Source organism: Apteryx rowi, unplaced genomic scaffold (genome assembly GCF_003343035.1).
Source record: "Apteryx rowi isolate R43461 unplaced genomic scaffold, aptRow1 scaffold_1408, whole genome shotgun sequence".
NCBI lineage: Eukaryota > Metazoa > Chordata > Aves > Apterygiformes > Apterygidae > Apteryx > Apteryx rowi.
In genome coordinates, this window is record NW_020447651.1 from 39,610 (window position 1) to 45,277 (window position 5,668).

Consider the following 5,668-nt stretch of genomic DNA (forward strand, 5'->3'; position numbering starts at 1 on the left):
TGAGAGCATGAGGACCCCTTCTTGCCTTTGGGGCTCAAAGCAGAACAGTGTGTGGGGCTGGGGAATGAGCTGGCTGTCCTTCGGGAGACCCTGTGGAGGGTCATGACAGGGTTAAACTGGTGGAAAGTTGCAAGTAGCAAGCAACAGGAGCCTCAGACGAATGTACCCAAGGACACTGGTGCAGCTGGGAATGATACATCCTGAGAAAGTACAGATAAACTAGCAGAAGCCAGTGGGAAGCAAGGTTAAGGGCAAGACAGCTTTTTCTAAACAAGTAGCAAGGTACAAGGCATGACTGCTGTGTGCGTGATCGGTGTAATGATTGGCTACCTGTGACATAATCTGCATGATGATTGGCTTAGCAAAGTGTGTCTGTGAAACCACTGAAGCAGCTAACTTTTTAAATATGCTCAGAAACAAACAATAAAAGTCTCAGGACGCAAACCCTCCTGAGTCCGTGCCATTCATCCGCCACAAGACCCCACCTTTCAGACACTTCACCCTCCCTGGGGTGTGCTGCTGAGCTGTGTGCTGCCCTCGAGGAGGGCACAGCTCTTCTGCTGGACATTCATGACAGCTGACTGCCCCATGCAGAAGGCACAGAGATGCTAAGGAAATGAAAATGCTGCTGGGGGTGGCTCTATGTGGGCAGCTGAAATAAGCACTGTGTGTTTTTGSCTAGAAACTGGGTGTCAAAATCTCCCTCAGTATCAGCACCACGTCACAGATTCCTTCCTCTGGTCATCGGAGCCACGTGCTATGTGCCACCCTCTCCATCACTCTTGGGACACCTGAACTGAGCGAGAGGTGAGTTTGGAGATCTGTGCTTTGCAAGTGGMCACMACTGTCAGCACAGGCCAGTTTCCTTTAAGGGTAACTTGTGGTTGAGATTGTCCCCTAGCTGAGAAAGGTGCATGCCTAAGGCAGCTGGGARTGGGACTGATGTGSAGACCAGTGTTCTGGCTCTGTCCTAGGACACAGGGAGAGCTTTTGCCTCTCAGGACTCACTAGTCTTCACATTGAGAGCAGTGGAAAGGTTGCATATTCCTACCCTGCAGAGCAGACAAACAAACAAACAAGCMCCTCCCCCCCCAAAGTGAAGCTGTTGCTTTTGCGGTCAAAATGCCTCAGACCTGGAGGTGAAGATGTAAACCACCCTTCTGCATTATAGCAGGACTGACCCCTCTGGAGTCTGTGGGCAGAGGTCCATGCTCCTCATGGCAAACTCAGCCAGCACAAATTGGAACTCCAGACATGAGTAAAGCAGTGTGTGTGTGTGTGTGTGTGTGTGTGAGAGAGAGAGAGAGAGAGAGAGGGCAAGAGCTTTGAACAGAGAATTCCCTCCTGACTTGTCACTGTCTTTTTCTCCTTGGACAGTCCCCCATATCCAGAGAGATCAAAATGTCCAACGGCAGCTCCCTCAGCGAGTTCCTCCTCCTGGACTTTGCAGACACATGGGAGCTGCAGCTCTTGCACTTCTCACTCTTCCTGGGCATCTACCTGGCTGCCCTTCTGGGAAACGGCCTCATTATCACAGCTGTAACCTGTGACCACCACCTCCACACCCCCATGTACTTCTTCCTCCTCAGCTTCTCCCTCCTCGACCTTGGATCCATCTCCACCACTGTCCCCACATCCATGGCCAATTCCTTCTGGAACACCAGGGCCATTTCCTACTCAGGATGTGCTGCCCAGATGTTTTTCGTTGTCTTTTTCATTTTGGCTGAGTATTGTCTTCTCACTGTCATGGCCTATGACCGCTATGTTGCCATCTGCAAACCCCTGCACTATGGGACCCTCATGGGCAGCAGAGCATGTGCCAAAATGGCAGCAACTGCCTGGGGCAGTGGTTTTCTCAATGCTCTCCTGCACACTGCTAATACATTTTTAATACCACTCTGCCAAGGCAACACAGTGGACCAGTTCTGTGAAATTCCACAGATCCTCAAGCTCTCCTGTGCAGACTCCTACCTCCGGGAAATTGGGCTTATTGTGATTAGTGCCTGTTTAGGCTTTGGGTGTTTTGTTTTCATTGTGCTGTCCTACATGCAGATCTTCACAGTCGTGCTGAGGATCCCCTCTGAGCAGGGCCGGCACAAAGCCTTTTCCATGTGCCTTCCTCACCTGGCCGTGGTCTCCCTGTTTATCAGCACTGTCATGTTTGCCTACCTGAAGCCCCCCTCCTTCTCCTCCTCAGCTCTGAATCTGGTGGTGGCCATTCTGTACACGGTGGTTCCTCCAACACTGAACCCTCTTATTTACAGCATGAGGAACAAGGACTAGAGGGATGCCCTGAGAAAACCGGTTCAATGGATACCATGTCAGCACCAATAACTATCCCATGTGCAGCCACTTATCTTTCACATTGTGTCTAGCATCAAGACTCTGTGTTGTTCATTTCTTTTATTTTCTTTTCTCTGGTACATTCTTGTAAAAAAAAAAAAAAAAAAAAAAAAAAGAGTTTTGTGCCACTTCTCTCTCATTTTAATTTGACCCAGAGACTGTGCTGAAGCAGGAAGCCAGGCTTCCCCCTTTATCAGCAGACATGGGAGAACCTCAGAGCCCGCTAGTCTGAGCTCCCTCAGATGCCCCCAGTGCAATGAGGAGAGTTTCCCTTTGCAGTGTCTCTTTTGGTGCTGACACCAAGGGAGCTCAGGGGGACAGAGTCAGGCTCAGATGAGTACAGGCATGGTCCCTTAGGAGATCTCAACTCTTCTGGCCACAGTAAGGGTGTGATCTTACACTCCTCTCCTGTGATGGTGGCAGCCAGGTGTCACTGTGGCTGGTTCCTTCCCTCTACAGAGCTCCGACACACACCGTGGAGTGGGAGTGGAGGGGAGGAGAGTCTGGATGCAGTCTGTGGGGATAGACCCTCGGTTCCTCAGGACCGTCCCACACTGCCACAGCAGGCATTTCCTCACTGCGGCCTTCACTTGGGGGCTGCAGCTTTCCTGGAGACATGTCCACCAACAGCAGCAGGACTTTCTCTTTTCAGGGCTTCTCTCCTCACATCCACACTGTCCTGCTCTGCTCTCATGTGTGTATATGGCCTCAGTGCTCTTGTAACATGGTGCTTCCCTGTGCATTTCTGTGAGCTCGGTCAGGACCAGGCACTGGGCACCCTCATGGCAGGCATCGCCTCCAAAATAACATTTCCATAATAAAAGGGGATCTCCCCTGTGACATGCCTGAAGTCTGGCCTTTCTTCAGAAGATGGAGTCAAAATGATGCTTTAGGGATTGCATGACCTAGGGGCCTGGTGTTCTACTTGGGTACTCCATGGGCTCTGGGGGATGAACTCAGAGTCTCCATGTGATCTGTTAGGGACTGAGGGTTGGATTCAGGGCTCATCTCTCGGTGACCAGTGCCAGTGGAGATAGTGAATGGTCTCTCAGTTAGGTGCCCAGGACTGTCCCACAAGTGACAGTGCTGATGACATAAGGCTATCCTTCTGGAGGGGAATTTAAGCCCCCAGGAGAGCTCRGGGGATCTCCAGGTAGAGCATGTGCCTGGGGTGGGCATTGAGTGGAGCATCACAAAATGAGGGATGGTCCACAGTGGAGTAACCAGAAGGTGGAGCACTAAATCCACGTATGCATGGGGAAACGAGGGCTCTGCAGTCTCAGGAAAGGCAGGGGGGGACCCAGGAGTCCCAGGGAAGGGGCACTGAAGAGTAATTCCTGCACCCTCAGTGAAACACTACAGGCTGGAGCTAGTACACGCCCAAACACATCTCCTGCCATTGCAAACGCCCTGGCATCACTCTGAGCATCGTTCATGAGCACAGACACRCACCAGCAGTATCAGTCGTGTTTTGCCGTGTCGAGCTGGATCTGCTTCCTGCTGTGACCAGCATGGCCAGGGCCAAGTCAGAAGTCACCTCATCGCCTCATGACCCCCCAGCCACTTTCTCTGCAGAGCAGCACTGCCAGTGGAGGGCACTGTGGGGAGCACAGGGCAGAGGTGCAGGAACAGCCAGGACAGCATGGACACACTCCGCTGGGGAAAGGCTCTCTGGGGAGCAGGGGTGTCCCAGGAGAAAAGCAAGGGAGAGTTCAGAGACAGGAAATGAGAAGGAGAACGAGGTTTCCCTGTGCACCAGCTCGGGGCAGGCAGCTCTGTCCCCAAGGCAGCAGAAGCTGCCAGAGGGACTTCAGGGCCAGGGCTCTCATGCTGTGCTGGGCAGCGGGGTGGGCATGGAGGGGCTGCAGGCAGACAGGGAGGGGGATGTGCTGGGCACAAGAACAGGGGAGACAGAGAGTGACCAGCCTCACTGTGGGGCCTCCTCCCCCTTGCCAGGGAGCTGCTCCCCTTGTCCTTGGGCCATGCCTGTGTTATGCTGTGGCCATGCCTGTGCCAGGCCATGCACCTCTCAGGTCCTGACCTGTCCCTGTTCCCGTCCTGCTGACCTGACTACCCATCTCTACCTTGGACCTGCCCCCCCCACTACAGTCAGGAAAGCCTTGTCAAGGGAAGCTGGGACCCAAGCATGACCAGAGAAGGCTGTAGGTGTAATAAGTGACCGTATTTCCCAACAGCAGCTCTTGCCTGACAGCCAATTTAAAGGTGTGTGGACAGCTTCAGATTTGGACCCCCTACTCAGGTAACGATGCACAAGGAGTCTTAGCTGCATGAAGAAGCRAAAGCAGCCACTTTGGGTCTGATTTTATGATGTCCAGTTATGACAATAGGTCTTTCTGTGTCACAGCTGTACTCTTTATGCACCATTTGTGACTTTTTTTCCTGCTAGAAAGGGTATGTTGTCAGGAGCAGTGAGAGTGGGGCTGCTCCATGTGGGAAGGGGAACCAGGAGCTGAGGGTGCTGGCAAGGCAAGAAGGCAGTGCCCCACCGATGAGAGATGCCATCCTGCAGTGTTTGGACAAGAGGAGCAGAGCAAGTTTGGGGATGGTAAGTGGGGTGAGCCACAGTCCAGTGATGGCCAGACAAGACTGGAGGACTCCATCCAGCCCTGCTTTGTGTGGGAAGTTGGACTGATCTTCCAGAGGCCCCTTCCCACCAAAACTCTTCTGTGATTCCATGAATTCTTGCTCCTCAGCCTCTGCTTTGAAAGCACTGGAAGCTCACTTTGCACTGGAAGCTCCTGAAAGTCCTGGCACTCCTACCCTTGAGCTGGCATCCACCCTGAACCTGGAGTCTGGCCAGTGCCCCGGCAGTGCAGCCGAGGGCAGGGGTCTTCGCCCCAATTTCCCTGCTCCTCCCCCTGCTCCCGGCACTGCTGCTGCTGTGCCCATGTCAAACCCTCCTGTTGTGAGACTGCCCCAGGGCCCAAGGGAGCTCCAGCTCCTCCAGGGCTGTGCTGGAGCCTTTCAGGAGTGGGCTGAGGTGGGGCTGGCACTGCCAGAGTGGGTCAGGAGAGGGCAGCTCCCCTCTGCCCCACTGGGGCTGGGGCTGAGGCTGGGGCTGGGCACAGCCTTTCCCTTGGGAGCTCCCTATGGAGCTGCTCCGGGGGATCTTCTACCTCTGCCCTGGCAGCAGCACCAGCACTCAGGGTGCCGGGGTGGACATGCACAAGGGTGGCAGGGAGACGGGCTGCCCAGGGGGARCACTGAAACCTTGTCTGTGCACACAGGGATGGAGTGAGGAAAGGCAGAGCTCAGGCAGAGGTGGCACCAGAGACCTCAGACATGGAAAGGGCTGGGGTATTTT

General features: G+C 54.0%; 1 pseudogene; it reads right to left on the bottom strand.

The window, feature by feature from the left end:
• Positions 1–5,668, bottom strand: part of LOC112962026 — a 13,131-nt pseudogene that overhangs the window by 4,520 nt on the left and 2,943 nt on the right.